This window comes from Bos grunniens, chromosome 2 (genome assembly GCF_055505025.1).
Source record: "Bos grunniens cultivar Pamir isolate PY7600 chromosome 2, Bosgru_T2T1.0, whole genome shotgun sequence".
NCBI classification, from domain to species: domain Eukaryota; kingdom Metazoa; phylum Chordata; class Mammalia; order Artiodactyla; family Bovidae; genus Bos; species Bos grunniens.
In genome coordinates this window covers 131055833-131075673 of record NC_141166.1, presented here as the reverse complement: position 1 = coordinate 131075673, position 19841 = coordinate 131055833, and positions in this window count along the sequence as shown.

Here is a 19841-nt window from a genome sequence, read left to right as displayed (position 1 = left end):
ATTGATTTTAGAAGATATGTTGGCAAACTTCATGGCAAAATTATCCTGTTTATACATTTTAGATTCTGCTGATATTATAAATTATACTCAAATTCCACCCTGAAAGAAAAAAAAAAAAAAAAAACACAGAAATCAACCTGAAAGAATATGTAATGGCAAAATACAGAACAATATGAGAAATAAAATACATAATAATATTGAATTTTAAGTGAAAGAATAAAATAAATATCCATGAGTCAACACTAAAATAAATAAATGAATAAACAAGTGAGGAAGAAGGAAAACATTTTTGTTCAAAAATTCCAATTCATAAATGTAGAAGTAATGAGGAAAATAGAAAATGTCCATTAGAACATCACAGTAATAACAGATCTAGCATGTAGAACAATGTTGAAAAAAAGCAAAATTGAAGGATTTACAGTATTTAATTTCTACACTTACTATAAACCTATGGTAATCAAGACATTGAGGTATCGGTATAAAGATATAGGGACCAATGGAACAGAATGGAGAGCCCAGAAGTAAATTCACAGGCATATACAACTCATTTTCAACAAAGCTACAAAGGCAATTCAGTAGAAAAAGAATAATCTTTTCAAAATAGGTGCTGGAACAATTGGCTCTCCATATTTAAGAAGTGAACCTTGATTCATGTTGATGTATGACAGAAACCAACACAACATTATAAAGCAATTAAAATGATTAATTAAATTAAACTAATTTAATTTAAACATTGATAATTAAAAATAAATTAAAATAATTTTAAGTGAACCTTGACTTACCTTTTACCATACATAAAAATTAACTCAAAATTAATCATATAGATAAAACATAAAACTTCAAGAAGAAAATGGGAGAAAACTATAGTTACATTTAATTTGGCAAGTTTTATTAAACAGAATACAAAAAAATACAAACTATAAAGAAAATAGTCAATAAATTAGATTTCATCAAAATTAGAAACTTTGCTTTTCCAAACACAATGCTCTACAAATGGAAATACAAGATATAGAATGGGAAAAATTACTTTCAACCGTATATCCAACAAATGACTTGCATCTAGAATATTTAAGAATTCTCACAACTCAATAATAAGACAAATAACTCAACTTTAAAATAGACAAAAGTTTTCAAAAGATACTTTGCTAAGAAGGTATATCAAGGGCAAATAAGCCCATGAAAAGATGGCCAATATCACTAGTCATTATAGCAATGCTTTTAGTTGGGGGCAGTTTTGCTCCTACACACCAAAGACATTTGGCAATATATGGAGACACGTTTGATTGTCACAACTGAGGTGGGAAGTACTACTGGCACGGAGTGAGTAGAGGCCAGGGATGCCCCCTAAAGTTCCTGCAATGCACAGTGCAACCCCCAACACAAAGAGTTGTTTGGTCCAAAATGTCAATAGTAAATGGGGCTTCCTAGGTGGCGCTGCACCCCATTCCAGTACTCTTGCCTGGAAAATCCCATGGATGGAGGAGCCTGGTAGGCTGCAGTCCATGGGGTCGTGAAGGCTCGGACACGACTGAGCGACTTCACTTTCACTTTTCACTTTGATGCATTGGAGAAGGCAATGGCAACCCACTCCAGTGTTCTTGCCTGGAGAATCCCAGGGACGGGGGAGCCAGGTGGGCTGCCGTCTATGGGGTCGCACAGAGTTGGACATGACTGAAGTGACTTAGCAGCAGCAGGTGGCGCTAGTGATAAAGAACTTGCCTGCCAATGCACGAGATGTAAGAAACTCGGGTTTTACCCCAGAGTACGGAAGATGCCCTGGAGAAGGAAATGGGCCCCCACTCCAGTATTCTTGCCTGGAGAATCCTGTGGACGGAGGAGATTGGCAGGCTATGGTCCATCGAATCGCAGAGTCAGACATGACTGAAGCAACTTAGCAAACACACATACACGTCATTACTAATAATGTTGAAAAATCCTGCTTTGCTGCTGCTGCTGCTGCTAAGTCGCTTCAGTCGTGTCGGACTCTGTGCGACCCCATAGACGGCAGCCCACCTGGCTCCCCCGTCCCTGGGATTCTCCAGGCAAGAACACTGGAGTGGGTTGCCATTTCCTTCTCCAATGCATCAAAGTGAAAAGTGAAAGTGAAGTCGCTCAGTCGTGTCCGACCCTTCGAGACACCATGGACTGCAGCCTACCAGACTCCTCCGTCCATGGGATTTTCCAGGCAAGAGTACTGGAGTGGGGTGCCATTGCCTTCTCCGAATCCTGCTTTAGAGAAGCACAATACATGTTGTTGAATAGGCAAATAAGTAACATTAAAAATGAGCATACTAACTGTTGTAGAGTATGTGGAGAAACTAGAACCTCATACAAAGCTGCTGGGAATATAAAATCATTATAATACTTTGGGAAATAATTTGGCAGTTTCTTAAAAAGTCAATCATAAAGTTACCCACAGTTATTCCACTCCTAGGTACTTCCCTAAGAGAAATGAAGGCTTACATTCACATAAAGTCTTACACATGAATGTACGCAGCAGCTTTATTTGTAATAGCCGAGACCTGGAAACAACGTAAATGTCCACCATTTTGCGAACGGATAAGCAGATTGTGGTTTTTGCATGCAGTGGGATTACTACTCAGCAACTAAAAGAAACAGACTAGAGATGCATGCATTGATGAATATGTAAACATACATGGATGAATATAAAAAATAATTATCGAGGAAAGAAGGTAAACAGCCACCTATAAAAAAATGTTTTATAATTCCTTTTATAAAACTCTTAAAAATGCAAACTGATCCATAGGAACAGAAAGCAGATAGCTGACTGCCTGGGAATGGAGCTGGGTGGAGAAGGGAGGGGAGAGAGGGCATAATTATAAAAGGGTGTGAGGACATTTTAGAGGATGATTAATATGCTCTTTACCTTGACTGTGGTGACTGTTTCAAGATGATTTATAAACGCTTATCAACGTGTGAAAGTGAAAGTTGCTCCGTCGTGTCTGACTCTTTGCGACCCCATGGACTATACGGACCATGGAATTCTCCAGGCCAAAATACTGGAGTGAGTGGCCATTCCCTTCTCTGGGGGATCTTCCCAACTCAGGGATCAAACCCAGGTCTCCTGCGTTGCAGGCAGATTCTTTACCAGCTGAGCCACCAGGGAAGCCCCTTATCAAAGTATAGGCTTTCAATAGGTGCAGCAGCTCGTATGTCAGTTATAACTCAGCAAAGCTTAGGAGGCCTGGAGGTTGCAGCTCATGTTGCTCTTAGTGAGTAAAATCATCCCTTCCGTCCTGGACCACATCTTATTCCAAAAGCCAAACGCAACTCTGCAGTACTGGAGTGAAAGGCAATCAGTACCTCTGAGTATTCTTGACTGCTAACACTCTGCCTGGTAGGAGTGACCTATACTGACAGGCACCCTATACTTGGGTCCAAAGGACCCAAGATATTATACAGCAGATGAGGAAATTTCCCTCCCTTGCTATATAAAATTACTGTTTAATAATAAACTGTTACTAATAAGGATAATCCACACATGTTAAGGAGCCAGAAAAGTACACCTAATTATACCCATCTTCCACATGCTTGCTGAAACATTCTTCCAGAAGTTCTAGTCAATGCAATATGAAAATGAAAGATGGGTTATACATGTGGAAAAGGAAGAAACAAAATCATAATATTTATACTGTTTGATTGTATACCTAGAAAATTTGGGAGAATCAAACTGAAGAATTATTAGAATTAATAATAGGCTTGTGTAATATGAAAAGGTACAAAATTAATATACAGGAATCAGTATTTCCCAAATAGCACTTTAAAAACTAACACTATAGTATGGGGAGGAAAATGACTCCATTCAGACAACATTTTCTCCATCCTGATCACTTCTTCTGAACATTTTCTAAAGCTTCTGCATCCTTCTTCAAGTGTTTTATTTGGGGGAAGGAATCAACTAAAATGGTCCTTATGCCTTTCTGGAAAAGCTATCACTGTGGTATCCAAAGTGGCATCATTTCCCCTGGATTCAGTGTAAAGCCTCGGTCTCTACCTCGTTCAGTATTCTGCCTGCCACAGCCATGGCAGGCTCTGTCCTATCATTTCAGTATCTGGGAATTTACTAATCAACTGATTTGCACAAAATGTAAATACGGAATTTTTTTATACTGGTTATTTTTCTATATGATGATAGACTCACTTAATTCAGGAGAGCTGTGTAGGTAAAGCAACATATTTGTAATTATGAAAGTGAAGTCGTTCAGTCGTGTCTGACTCTTTGCGACCCCATGGACTGTAGCCCACCAGGCTCCTCCTTCCATGGGATTCTCCAGGCAGGAATACTGGAGCAGGTTGCCATTTCCTTCTCCAGGGGATCTTCCCGATCCAGGGATCGAACTCAGGTCTCCCACATCGCAGGCAGAGGCTTTAACCTCTAAGCCACCAGGGAAGCAGTAATTATAGATTTAGTTAAACAACAATGAAAGCAAATACTTGTATACTCACCAACTTGTGCAAATAGAATTTACTACTTTTTCTACATGGCATTTTAAATATATCTCAAAGTATGAAACAATTAAAATATTTTTGGTTATTTAAAACCAAATAGGTTTTATTATTAAATACCCCAACTGTTCACTGTGGGACCCTGAATTCTGAAGGAACTGAGTTCCCTCAACTGTGTGAAACTTTCTAGATATGAGAGTCTCCTATAAAATTAATGAACTGAGAATTGGTTATCTTTAAGGCCTCTTTAGCTAAAAATTTTTGTAATTGCATTCTGTACATCTCAAGCATTTTCATCTTCGTCTTGCTTTTAAAATATTATGCAGTAAATGTTTCCCTTTAAAGCCAAAAGCAGCTCCATAGGTCAGGAGTTAGAGCACTGGTCTTGTAAAGTCAGAAGCCTTGTACTTTCCTTTGTGTTGCTACTGCTGTACATTTGTTTGTAATATTAATATTCGTCTTGTAACCTATTTTTAAAATGTTATTATATGGTACATGGGGAATGTAAAAGGAACCATAACTCTATCTATCATCACTTAACTAGATTCAAAGTTGAGTCTCTGTTAAATTTAATATTGCCAAAATAAATGGGAATGACTTTTACATTCTTAATACCAGGTCATTATTTTACTATTGACAATATGTAAGTAACTTAATGATTATTCAAATACTGTTGGTTAGGCACTGAAAGTCCTGGTAAAGTCCTTCCTGGAATGAAGTAATGCAGAGCGCAGAGAGAACAAGCATGGCATGAAGGTCCTGGCTGTCCCGGTGAAGAGCACGTATTCACAGCCTGCTTCAAGAGCACGTCACAGCTGACCCTCGAACAGCATTGTGTGAGGCCGTTTATGTGGGTTTTCTTCCAATAAATATCAGTTCAGTTCAGTTCACTCAGTCGTGTCCAACTCTTTGTGACCCCAAGAACTGCAGCACGCCAGGCCTCCGTCCATCACCAACTCGAAGAGTCCACCCAAACCCATGTCCGTCGAGTCAGTGATGCCATCCAACCATCTCACCCTCTGTTGTCCCCTTCTCCTCCCACCTTCAATCTTTCCCAGCATCAGGGTCTTTTCCAATGAGTCAGTTCTTTGCATCAGGTGGCCAAAGTATTGGAGTTTCAGCTTCAGCATCAGTCCTTGCAATGAACACCCAGGACTGATCTCCTTCAGAATGGACTGGTTGGATCTCCTTGCAGTCCAAGGGACTCTCAAGAGTCTTCTCCAACACCACAATTCAAAAGCAAATTCTTTAGTGCTCAGCTTTCTTTATAGTCCAACTCTCACATCCATACACAACCACTGGAAAAACCATGCTTTGACTAGATGGACCTTTGTTGGCAAAGTAATGTCTCTGCTTTTTAATATGCTGTCACGGTTGGTCATACATTTTCTTTCAAGGAGCAAGCGTCTTTTAATTTCATGGCTGCAGTCACCATCTGCAATGATTTTGGAGCCCAAAAAAATAAAGTCTCTCCCTGTTTCCGCTGTTTTCCTATCTATTTCCCATGAAGTGATGGGACCAGATGCCATGATCTTAGTTTTCTGAATCTTGAGTTTTAAGCCAACTTTTTCACTCTCCTCTTTCACTTTCATCAAGAGGCTCTTTAGTGCTTTGCTTTCTGCCATAAAGGCAGTGTCTTCTGCATATTTGAGGTTATTAATATTTCTCCCTGCAATCTTGATTCCAGCTTGTGCTTCATACAGCCTGACATTTTGCATGATGTGCTCTGCATATAACTTAAATAAGCATGGTGACAGTATACAGATTTGATATACTCCTTTCCCGATTTGGAACCAGTCTGTTGTTCCATGTCCAGTTCTAACTGTTGCTTCTTGACCTGCATACAGATTTCTCAGGAGAATACCAATACCAATAAATATACTATCTGTGTTTTCATTTTATAGATCTTTAACTGTGAGGAAAAGCTTGTATTTGATTAAAGATCCCGAAATATGGAATCAAAAAAAACTAGTATTTGAGCCCTGCTGCTGCTGGTAAGTCACTTCAGTCGTGTCCGACTCTGTGCGACCCCATAGATGGCAGCCCACCAGGCTCCGCCGTCCCTGGGATTCTCCAGGCAAGAACACTTGAGTGGGTTGCCATTTCCTTCTCCAATACAAGAAAGTGAAAAGTGAAAGTGAAGTCGCTCAGTCGTGCAGACTCTTAACAACCCCATGGACTGCAGCCTTCCAGGCTCCTCCATCCGTGGGATCCTCCAGGCAAGAGTACTGGAGTGGGGTGCCATTGCCTTCTCCGGATTTGAGCCCTGCTGCTGCTGCTGCTAATTCGCTTCAGTCGTGTCCGACTCTGTGCGACCCCATAGACGGCAGCCCACCAGGCTCCCCCGTCCCTGGGATTCTCCAGGCAAGAATACTGGAGTGGGTTGCCATTTCCTTCTCCAATGCATGAAAGTGAGAAGTGAAAGGGAAGTCGATCAGTCTTGCCTGACTCCCAGCAATCCCATGGACTGCAGCCCACCAGGCTCCTCTGACCATGGGATCCTCCAGGCAAGAGCACTAATTCTATCCAAAATGTTGTTCCTGCCCTCTTGGTGAGTCATTTGTCAATTCCTTTATTTTTGAGGCAGAGATAACAGTCCATGGATTTTCAACTGCACAAGTGGACAGCACCCTGAACCCTCTTCATTGTTCAAGGGTCAACTGTATTTGAGGAAAAATACTTGACTATATTCAAGTGATCCTCCTTAAAATATTCCTCCATAATACTATGGGTAGCACTCCTTTGTAGATAATTAGATATAGGAAACCAGCTCCAGTGTTTTAACACTCATGTCACATATTTGGGGGCATATTGATTCAATTGTTCATTCATTCAACCAATATTTACTAAGCACTTGTGCTTCCCTGATAGCTCAGTGGTAAAGAATCCACCTGCAATGCAGGAGACCCTGGTTCAATTCCTGGGTTGGGAAGATCCGCTGGAGAAGGGATAGGCTACCCACTCCAGTATTCTTGCGCTTCCCTTGTTGCTCAGCTGGTAAAGAACCTGCCTGCAATGCAGGAGACCTGGGTTCGATCCCTGGGTTGGGAAGTTCCCCTGGAGAAGGGAAAGGCTACCCACTCCAGTATTCTGGCCTGGAGAATTCCATGGTCCATGGGGTCGCAAAGAGTCGGACATGACTGAACGACTTTAATCTAATCTAAGCACTTACTTTGTGCCCCACACTGTTCTACGTGCTAGGAACAGAGCCGAATAACAAAATCCCTACTCCCATCAAGCTTATATTCTAGAGGGAAAATATAAGTTGTAGCCCAAATGTTAGTTTTTTCTTAAAGAAATGTAGTATCAAGTTTTGTTTCACTGTTTTCCCCGAGTTATAGAAAGTAATTCTTGTCTATTGGAAACAACAAAAAAGATGATACAGAAAAGGAAGATTCTTTTGTAATCCCACAGGTTGGCATAATTACCATGAATAGTTTGATATATATACTTCAGTTCAGTTCAGTCGCTCAGTCGTGTCCAACTCTTTGCGACCCCATGAATCGCAGCACGCCAGGCCTCCCCGTCCATCACCAACTCCCGGAGTTCACTCAGACTCATGTCCATCGAGTCGGTGATACCATCCAGCCATCTCATCCTCTGTCGTCCCCTTCTCCTCCTGCCCCCAATCCCTCCCAGCATCAGAGTCTTTATACAGAGTGTAAAAAATTATTTTTAACTTAAACTGTACTGCTTTTCTATGAAATGTTTTTTTTTCACTTACCAACAGTGTACCATGAGTTTGTTTTCATATAGTGCCTTTAGATGTAACTCTTCCTTTTTCTTGCACAATATACCATCCTATCAATTCAGTTCAGTCACTTAGTCATGTCTGACTCTTTGCGACCCCGTGGACTGCAGCACGCCTGGCTTCCCTGCCCATCACCAACTCCTGGAATTTGCTCAAACTCATATCCCTCGAGTCAGTGATGCCATCTAACCATCTCATCCTCTGTCGTCCCCTTCTCCTCCTGCCTTCAATCTTTCCCAGCATCAGGGTCTTTTCTAATGAGTCAGTTCTTCACATCATATATAGGCTGCAATTTATTTTAACCATTCTTCCATTTATGATCTTGGAGGTGATTTCCAGTTTTTCCATGATAACTAGTACTTTCAGTGTTTTGTTTAAAAAATCTTTGCCCAGCCCATGGTATTTTAAACACACACTGTAGGGCTGAGAGACAGAGAGCCCCCAGTGGCAGCTGCCTTCCTGGGCTGGGAAGACAGAAATCGGAGTTAGGGACTTTAACAGCCATTATCTAAGGGCTTAAGATCCCAGAGGAAAGAGGAATATACAGCAGTGAGATGGATGCTTTGACTGCAGTTTCCTTCCAGGGCTTTTCCAAATTCTAAATTGTACAAATGTGGGGTAAAAGGCTGAGAAACTCAGCAAAGAGCTGCTAGGTGCAAAGAGACTCAAAATCTAAGATGAAATTTTGACAGTCTCACCTGTTTTTCTTAATTTCCTGTGTGTGTGTGTGTGTGTGTGTGGTGGGGAACAGGGGTGGGAAGTGGGCTGTAAGAAAGGCTTGAATGCCAAGCTAAAGCCCAGGAACTAGGAGAAAGTCACCAGAGGGTTTTAGGGAATGGAGGACCTGACTGAAACTCAGTTTCATGATGTAGGCATTGGAAGAGCCTCTGGTGAGTGTCCTTCCAATGAGGACAGTGTAGCACAGACAGCTGTGTCCACCCATGGTCACAGATCACTCACAGCGGCTGAGCCAAGGCCACTACCCCTAGTCTAGGTTTTCTTGAACTACTAAAGGTGCCTCAAAGCCATATTGGCAGTGTGTGTGCAAGGGGAGTCAGGGGCAAGGGGAGGGCTGGCCAAACATGGTGACTTGGAAGTTTGAAGGATGAAAGGATGTTGGAGCCCAGGGTATGGGGAGACAGCAGGGAGGAAGAGCTCAAGGATAAGAATAGGACCCCAGAGCTTCCCTCAGGGAAGGATATGAGAGAGAAGAGCTAGAATCAGAAAACTAAAAGGCTGGAGGAGTCTATGAAGGAGGGGGTGGGCAGGATGGGAACCATGATTACTTTCGGAACTGTTGAGTTTCACCAACTGGCAAGATGTGGAGGCAGAAACGGTCAGCAGGTAATTAGATATATGGGTCTGGAGTTTAAAAGAGAGATTGGGGTTTTCTCCTCATTCTAATCCATTCATTCCTTTATTCTTTTCTATCTTTTACAAATTTGGGAATCAAGTATATAGGTGATATAAAGTTGTAAATATCGATGAGATCTTTAAGTGGATAAGTACATAAAGAAAAGAATTTCTAAGCATGGTATTATTACGATTTTACTCCACTCCCACCCCAAAAGCCACAATAGAGATAATCTGATTTATTATGAAAACTACATGTCATGGTTAGAATCCCAGAAAAGTATTGTATAGATTCTACTTGAACCTGATTAATGACTTTAAAATTAATGGTAGTTAGAACACAATTCATTTCATGGCTGGAAACTTCAAATTCTTTGAAAGCCTCATGTATTGAGTTCAAACTTGCTTCCCTATAATCTTTGCTCATTGGTTCTGTAATATAAGTATTTACACTTTTATCTTCTTTCCACAGTAAAACTGTATAATTCAAGGACTACACTAATGCTTACAACTGGCCAACTAATCATCAGCATATAATTAGTTTTAAAGACGAGCAATGGAATATTAAAACAACCTGATCTACTTTTCTCACCTATTAGATTTGAAAGATTGACGCTATCTTGTTTTGGCAAATGAATATTCTGATCCTTTGTTGATGATATTTCTATTGGTACACCTTTTCTGGAGGATACTTTGTCACTAGGCACCGAAATTTAAAATGTCCATTTTTATTTTATTTTTTGCCTTGCCATGCTGAAAGTGGAATCTAGTTCCCTGCTGCTGCTGCTAAGTCGCTTCAGTCATGTCCGACTCTGTGCAACCCCATAGATGGCAGCCCACCAGGCTCCACCGTCCCTGGGATTCTCCAGGCAAGAACACCGGAGTGGGTTGCCATTTCCTTCTCCAACGCATGAAAGTGAAAAGTGAAAGGGAAGTAGCTCAGTCGTGTCCGACTCTTAGCGACCGACCCCATGGACGGCAGCCTACCAGGCTCCTCCGTCCATGGGATTTTCCAGGCAAGAGTACTGGAGTTGGGTGCCATTGCCTTCTCCGCTAGTTCCCTGATCAGGAATCAAACCTGTGCCTTCTGCATTGAGAGCAAATAGTGTTAACCACTGGACCACCAGGAAAGTCCCTAAAATGTCCATTTTTGATCTAGCAGTTCCACTTCTAGGAATTTATCTAAATGAAATAATTAGAGAGTGCCTGGAAAATCCAATGGATGGAGGAGCCTGGTGGGCTGCAGTCCATGGGGTCGCTAAGAGTCGGACACGACTGAGCTACCTCCCTTTCACTTTTCACTTTCATGCATTGGAGAAAGAAATGGCAACCCACTCCAGTGCTCTTGCCTGGAGAATCCCAGGGACGGGGGAGCCTGGTGGGCTGCCGTCTATGAGGTCGCACAGAGTCGGACACGACTGAAGTGACTTAGCAGCAGCAGCAGCAGCAGATATACACATTCATCAAGCATATCTGTTGGCTTTTTTCTTTCCTGGTAAATGTTTTAATTAAGTGTTAATATAGTGTGTGTGCTCAGTTTTACCTGACTCTTTTTCGACCCCATGGACTGTGGCCTGCCAGGCTCCTCTGTCCATAGGATTCTCCAGGCAAGCATACTAGAGTGGGTCACCATTTCCTCCTCCAGGAGATCTTTCCAACCTAGGAATCGAACCTGTGGCTCCTGCATGTACTGCATTGGCAGGTGGATTATTTACCACTGCAGCACCTGGGAAGCCCTGTAAATACAGTGAAATGACTAAACTTAAGTCTATAGGGCAATGAATTTTTACAAAGTGAACACACCTATGTGTCTGCCATCGAGGTGTAGACCATTACTGGTGTTTCCCCATCACTGCTGCTGCTAAGTTGCTCAGTTGTGTCCGACTCTATGCAATCCCATAGACAGCAGCCCACCAGGCTCTGCCGTCCCTGGGGCTCTCCAGGCAAGAACACTAGAGTGGGGTGCCATTGCCTTCTCCCGCCATCACTGCCTTCCCAAAGGGAATCATTACTCTCAGGTTGAAGATCAAGTTCCCAGAGAAGCAGATACTGACATTACTGTACAGCTGGGACCAGTACTTATGGGAGAGAAGGTGGTAGAAGGCCAGGGGTCCAGAGGAAAAAGGAAAGAGAGGGAAGAAACATGATTGGGCAGAAGTAAAAGTGGCTGAATTACAGCCTCAACAAAGTCTTCAGCTAACTCTACAGGGCACTCTGAACCTGGGACAGCTGTTCAGAGTTTTCCCAGGTTGAGTGAGGGCCTTTATAGCCAGCTCCATAATTGGGGATATAATTGGAGGTCAAATAGCTCTCTTCACCTGAGGCACTTCCTAAGAAGACTTCCTGAAGGGGGACCTTGAGGGTGTATTCCATGAGGGCGGCTTGGTTTTGAAGATTAGAGTATCACCCAGCATATACTTTTGTGTGTTGCCTCTGTCATTTCACATTATGTATGTGAAATACGTGCTGTTTCATTCCATTTCTGTGTACCATACTATATTTATTCATTCTATGATAGTTGAGCATTGGCTTAGTTTTCTGGTTTGGGCTATTACGAATACTGCTGATATGGACATTCTTATACATGTCTTTTGATGATTATTTGCATGCATTTCTGTTGGGTATGTACCAAGAGAAGGGTCATAGAATAAGTACATGTTCAGCTTTATTAAATATTGCCAAATATTTTTGTACAAATTGTAATTCCACCAGTGAGTATATGTAAGAGACTTAGTTGTTTCAAATTCTCACTAATATTTGACACTGATTGTTAAGCTTTAATTATTGTGGTGGATGTAGTGGCTCTACAGTGTTAAAATGCATTTTCCTGATGATTAGTGATGTTTATGCTTTTGATATGCTTATCAGCCATTTACTCTCTTTTGTAAAGGGTTTTGTGGCCACTTTTCAATTGGACTTCGTATATTTTTCTCGCTGATTTATAGGAGTCTTTTATATCTACAGGATATAGATCTTTTGCTAGGTATATGTTACAAATATCTCTCCTACGCTGTGGCTTATGTTTTCATACTTCTATGCAGAGAAAGAAAACAACTCTAGGAAAGTTGACTAAAATGCCAACAGTAGTTTTGTCTGGAAGTTAGTTTTTCCTTCTTTCTACTTTTTCATATTTTGTAGTTCTTTAAGAAGCATGTAATGAAGAAATAATTTAAAACACAATGAAAGAAATGAGTTTTTAAAGAAAAACAGCATATTGAAAACATGATGTGTGTATCTGTATGCATGTGTGTGTGCACACGTGCTTAGTCATGTCTGACTCAGTCGTGTTTGACCCATCAGGCTCCTCTGTCCGTGGAATTTTCCAAGCAAGAATACTGGAGTGGGTTGCCATTTCCTCCTCTGGGGATCTTCTCGACCCATGGATTGAACCCACGCCTTTTGTGTCTCCTGCATTGGCAGGCAGATTCTTTATCACTGCACCACTTGGGAAGCCTTTAAAACATGATGATGTATTTTAAAGGCGACCCATCGGAAGTGGTTAGTGTGGACAGGAACTTTGCTACAATTTTCCTTCACTGTTACATACGTGCCTATGCAAATCTGCTAGAGACACCTGGTGGAGAGTGTTGTAAAGTTTACAGCAAATGTTCCAATGTGCTCAAATTGCTTGAGAAGTTAGAGCAGGGAGGGCCAGCTTACTTACCAGGGGAGAAATGTTTGTAAAACATATTTTGGTTCTCTTATCATCTCAGCTTCCAAATAACTGAAAAGATTCTGCTACTCCCAGGTTTGGGTAGACCTAGCTCACCAATGGGCTGAGTTTGGACCTGACCAACAAATATGATAAAAATCCAGAGCAAACAAAAGACAGTGAGGTTAGGAGTAGAAATGGGGCCAGTTCACAGCTGGATACATAGTTGGTAGCACCCTGGAAAGATGAAATAGTGGGGCTCCCTTACAGAAAGCAGGAGAAAATGTTGACATTAAAGATACTAAAGTTAAAAGGTTTTCCTTTCTTCTATTCTCTCTGTCAACCTGTCATGCTATTATTTGCTATTTAATGTCAATAAGAAAATTCTTAAATTTAAATTGTTAGCTTGAATTTTACCATTTGTATTTATATAGCACAATGCCAGTTTTAAGTATAAGAGTGTAACTCATATGTGCAATCACCAAAATTACACGTTTCATTTTTCATAGCTTGTGCGTGTGCGCTGAGCCACTTCAGTCGTGTTGACTCTTTGGGACCCCATGGACTGTAGCCTGCCAGGTTCCTCTGTCCCTGGGATTCTCCAGACAAGAATACTGGAGTGGGTTGCCGTGCCCTCCTCCATGGGATTTTCCCGACCCAGGGACTGAACCCATGTCTCTTGCATTGCAGGTAGATTCTTTACTGTTTAAGCCACCAGGGAAGCCCATGGATACATATATTATCCTCACTACAAAAGTGGAAAGAATGCAGAAAAGTAACTCAGCTGGTTTTTAGTTCAATTCTTGATATGTACACATCCTGCTAACTCTTTCTACCTTCAGTTTTCTGGCAAGGAAAAACAAGAAGAAAAGGAATTATGGGTGGCCCTATCTTTTAAAAAAATATTTACTTATTTATTTGGCTGCACTGGGTCTCAGTTGAGGCATGCAGGATCCAGTTCCCCGATCAGGGAACAAACCTGGGCCCCTGCATTGGGAATGCACAGGCTTAGCCACTCGACCGCCAGGAAGTCCCTAGGTGGCCCTAACTTTCCCTTTCTTTCCATGCCATCATTTTCATCCTACGTGATTTGGTGTAATTATACAGGGAAAAAAAATACTAAAGGGCATAATAGATTTCCTTGGTCTTTTTATGTTTCTGAGAATGCCAGTACCATCTTTTGGCATTCCAAGCAAATTCTAGTTCTAGGGGGCTGTTCAGTTCAGTCGCTCAGTCGTGTCCAACTCTTTGTGACCCCATGAGTCACAGCACGCCAGGCCTCCCTGTCCATCACCAACTCCCGGAGTCCACTCAAACTCACGTCCATCGAGACAATGATGCCATCCAGCCATCTCATCCTCTGTCGTCCCCTTCTCCTCCTGCCCCCAATCCCTCCCAGCATCAGAGTCTTTTCCAATGAGTCAACTCTTCACATGAGGTAGCCAAAGTACTGGAGTTTCAGCTTTAGCATCATTCCTTCCAAAGAAATCCCAGGACTGATCTCCTTTAGAATGGACTGGTTGGATTTCCTTGCAGTTCAAGGGACTCTCAAGAGTCTTCTCCAGCACCACAGTTCAAAAGCATCAATTCTTTGGCGCTCAGCCTTTTTCACAGTCCAACTCTCACATCCATACATGACCACAGGAAAACCATAGCCTTGACTAGAAGGACCTTTGTTGCTGAAGTATTGTCTCTGCTTTTGAATATGCTATCTAGGTTGGTCATAACTTTCCTTCCAAGGAGTAAGCATCTTTTAATTCCATGGCTGCAGTCACCATCTGCAGTGATTTGGGAAAAAATAAAGTCTGACACTGTTTCCATTGTTTCCCCATCTATTTCCCATGAAGTGATGGGACCAGATGCCATGATCTTCGTTTTCTGAATGTTGAGCTTTAAGCCCACTTTTTCACTCTCCTCTTTCACTTTCATTAAAAGGCTTAGTTCCTCTTCACTTTCTGCCATAAGGGTGGTGTCATCTGCATATCTGAGGTTATTGATATTTCTCCTGGCAATCTTGATTCCAGCTTGTGCTTCTTCCAGCCCAGTGTTTCTCATGATGTACTCTGCACAGAAGTTAAATAAACAGGGTGACAATATACAGCCTTGACATACTCCTTTTCCTATTTGGAACCAGGCTGTTGTTCCATGTCCAGTTCTAACTGTTGCTTCCTGACCTGCGTATAGGTTTCTCAAGAGGCAGGTCAGTTGGTCTGGTATTCCCATCTCTTTCAGAATTTTCCAGTTTCTTGTGATCCACATAGTCAAAGGCTTTGGCGTAGTCAATAAAGCAGAAATAGATGTTTTTCTGGAACTCTCTTGCTTTTTCGATGATCCAGCGGATATTGGCAATTTGATCTCTGGTTCCTCTGCCTTTTCTAAAACCAGCTTGAACATCTGGAAGTTCACGGTTCACATATTGCTGAAGCCTAGCTTGGAGAATTTTGAGCATTACTTTACTAGCGTGTGAGATGAGTGCAATTGTGCAGTAGTTTGAGCATTCTTTGGCATTGCCCTTCTTTGGGATTGGAATGAAAGCTGACCTTTTCTAGTCCTGTGGCCACTGCTGAGTTTTCCAAATTTGCCATCCCCACCTAATTAGTCATAATAAATGTAATTCACTTACCTTGTACTTGCTTTAAGTCTCACTGAACCTCTATACATCAGGGGTCTGTAGGAATTCTGTGCTCACACGGCACTGTGAACACTACATGAATGGAGTGGGGTTAGGGGGAAGAGGCAAACACATTTGTACATCACATCTCTGTTCACACGCATGCTCCACTCTCCTAGAAACTTAATTTACAAGTTCAAAGACAAAACATTTGAGAATTTCAAGACGGCACTTGCAGAACCAAGCATGGTCCCGTGAGAAGCCTTCTGCACCCGCACAAGTCACAAGCCCATGAAGCCAGCCTAAGGATGGTCTTTTTTTCTTTTAATGGAAAAAGCTCTTAATCCTATATGACAATGGCTCCCTGAGGATGAGGAGCATTGAAAATACAGCCTAGAAAAGGAAAATCATATTAAAAATTACAGACATTTTGTTACAAAGTAGTCACAATGTTGGCTAGGCTGATTATCAAATAGAAATTATAAGCATATAAACCTTTTAAGAAAGATGTCTTAAAAAGTGCTTAGCACAGCTACTTCCCCTGGACCAGTTTCAAAGATCCATTTGTATACACACCAGCTTTTAATTGAGTTCCCTGCCACTCTGAGGGGACAGTCACAGTCCCTTAGGCGTGCTTTATGGATATGTGTTACAATATCAGTACCAAGCCTGGCACAATGAAAGGTCTTAACTATGGATGTGAAAGGTTATGACTTACCGTTTCTACTCTTCCTTTGCATTTAGCACTTACAGAAAAAATAAAATAAAAACAAAACTGAAGCACAAGAAGGAAACTCTCAGACACTTTTGTCTGCTTTTTCCTCCTTTTCAGAATGTATGTTTGACCTTTTCTGCCATGGAGTGGGCAGGGCTGTTTCTGTGCCGAGTGTGCGGTGCGCGGTCAGTCGCTCAGTCATGTCCAACCCTTTTACAACCCCATGGATTGTAGCCTGCCAGGCTCCTTTGTCCATGGGACTTCCCAGGCAAGAATACTGGAGTGAGTTGCTATTTCCTTCTCCAGGGGATCTTCCCGACCCAGGGATAGAACCCATATCTCTTACGTCTCCTGCATTGGCAGGCGGGTTCTTTGCCACTGAACCCCTGGGGGCGCCTGCATAATTACTGCGTGTGCGTGTTAGTCACTCGGTCGTGTTTGACTCTGTGACCCCATGCACAGAGGGTAGGGGGTAGGGTCCTCAGTCCATGCAATTCTCCAGGCAAGAATACTGGAGTGGGGTGCCATTTCCTTCTCCAGGGGATCTTCCCAACCTGGGGATCGAACCCACGTCTTCTGCATTGGCCGGCACATTCTTTAACGCTGAGCCACCAGGGAAGCCTTACCATCTTGACAAATGTATTTATGCACTCTTCATTCTTTGGGGGATGAAGTGGATAAGTACGTCAAAAGTAGATGAGTGTAGCTAAGCGTTGAAAACATCTGCTCTTAAATGTCACGAGACCTTAGTGAATAGAACAAAAGGTGTGTGATCAGAGGTCAGATGAAGACAGAAGCCTGGACGACTCATTTGGCCCAGGTGATGGAGATTGCTAGATGTCCTCTAATGCCCGGCTCCTAACTCCCGGGGTGATAAAAAGCCTGGTTTTCAGTTGAGCCCATGGTTGCTCCAAATGGAGACTTCCTACGTGCAGTCATGTGGCTAGGTTCTGGTCAGTGACGTGAAAAACTGCCCTTCCCTTCTTTGTCTTCTCCTCTGTCTTGCTGCCTAAAATGCAGATTCTGTTGTCTTAGACCTGAGAAGGAGGGTCATGGTCTGGGGTTGGGAGAGCAGTGAGATGGAAGGAGTGTGACTCCCTGAGGACTTTGGGGTGGAGCCTCCTTTCAGCTCTGGACTGCTCACCAAATACTTTTGATCTTATTTAAGCCATTATTATTTTGGCATTTTGCCACTCACAGTTAAACCTAATGCTACTGCAAACTTATCCTGGCTGCACTTCTTCTAGACAGAAGGGCTATCTTATAGGACTTTACACTCAGACTCAAAGATCTGCTTTTTCATACTCCCATCATTATAACACAGCAGAAAGCCCTTTATACAATATGTACCCCTTGGCATGTCAAAATCTCATTCAGAGAGCCTATAACTAGGGGCTTAAGAGGCCACAGCAAAAAATTAGCAATACATAAAGTGCATTAAAAGGAAATAACCATTAGAACCCTACTCAACATGGCTGCCAGTCCTCAGGAGCAGTTGAATTGAGACTGGCGTGATGGTTAAGTGGAAGCATGTGGCTAGTGTAGAGAGTAACAGGTATATTTGGAAGGTTGAGCCAAGAGGATCAATCTCCTGAGTGATTGGATGTGGGCTGTAGGAGCAAGAGAGGAACCAACACTGACCTGGCTTCCCAGGGACTGCTCTAACTGATGTGCAGGGGGCTCTCTTTTTATCATCCTCTATTTAAGCAACCTGGCAGATTCATCTGTCTGCCAGCCTCCTGCAAAAAAACCCTGGCTGATGCACAAGACGCTCGATCTTGGCGACCAACAGGCTACTCTTTGGAGCACCCAACCCCTAATTCCCACTCCATCAACTGAGTTGTGTGTTTGCTTAGACTGATTGACTTCATTCAAAAATCATATTTCAATGGCATCTTTAATAATAGATCAAGTATAATGTAAAATGAATTTGAAAACAAAGAATTTAAGGCTTTTAAAGTATTGATAGAAATGAGTCTTAAAAACTTACTGAGTATGAGACAATTGTAAAGATAGAGGGGAAAAAATTAAAATCCAGAATGATTATGTTGTCAGACTATATGGCAAATATTTTTTAACTTCTTCCTCTAAAGAAATCAGAGCCTGAGAATTCCCTGGTGGAACCAGTGATTAGGAATAGGTACTTCCACTGCCAGGTCAGGTTCAGTTCCTGGTGGGGGAACTAAGATCCAGTAAGTCACACTGTGCAGCCAAAAAGAAAGAAATCAGAGCTACAGATCACACTCCCATACGTGTGGTTAATGCAAGACCGGCACACACATGCTTAAGGAAGGGCCTTAGCTTTCTGGCAAAGATTGACAATGGACGGATGTGTGCAATAGATGTTTACAGAATGTATTGGATTCTCCGTTCTATCCAGTTTCCCCCCCAATAAAATGGCACATTGATAGATCACATAAATAAATAGATCACATTGAAGATGACTGTTTTCACTGCGTTGTTATTGATAATTTACATATTCTAAAAATGTTTATGTGCACAACATGCTTTTTCTTGAACTATATTCTATTTTTCCATTCTGATGACTATCAGGCAGCACAACCAGTTTCTGGGGTTTGGTTTCTAATGTGTTTTGTGAAGAATGAACTCACTTTGACTTAAAAATCAACCTTTAAAATTAGAATATACAGCTCGAGGACCCACCATCAATCACAAAGCATGTACAGACTTTTAAAAGCTATGTAACTTTTTCACTAAATAAGTCGTTGAATCTTCTGTGTGCAATGAGATACCTTTAAATAGCCTCCAATTAAAATAAATAAATTAAAAAAAATAAACTAAAAGTTTGACATACTGTGATTCCTTTGTAATTGCAGATAAACAGAGGATGCTGCAGAAAATCTTTTGGCCTCAAGAGGGCGTAGGGCAGAAAGGAGATAGCTGAGAGTTTGGTATCTCCAGATGGTGGAAATCTCTCCTCACCAGGGCTGCTAAAGAGATAGGAAAAAGAGGTCTCACCCACCTCAGAGGACATTCAACATGGGATTCTAGCAGACCAACGACTGTATGTATTTAACTCTACCTCTGGTTTTTGAAGTGTAATAAATACTATGCAAAAACTACAGAAATGTCTTTATCCTCTCCTGTCTTACTGACAGAAGAGTATGTTAAGTGAGAGTATTAGAGAGAACTAGAGACATAATTAGTGGCAGAATCAGAGAATTAGAATGAGAGAATAAGAATATAGATTTGAGAGAGAGTTTCAGAATGTGTGTCTGAGTGTGGATGTGTGTGAGTGTGAGAGTTCATGAGTAGGATGGTGCCATCAGGG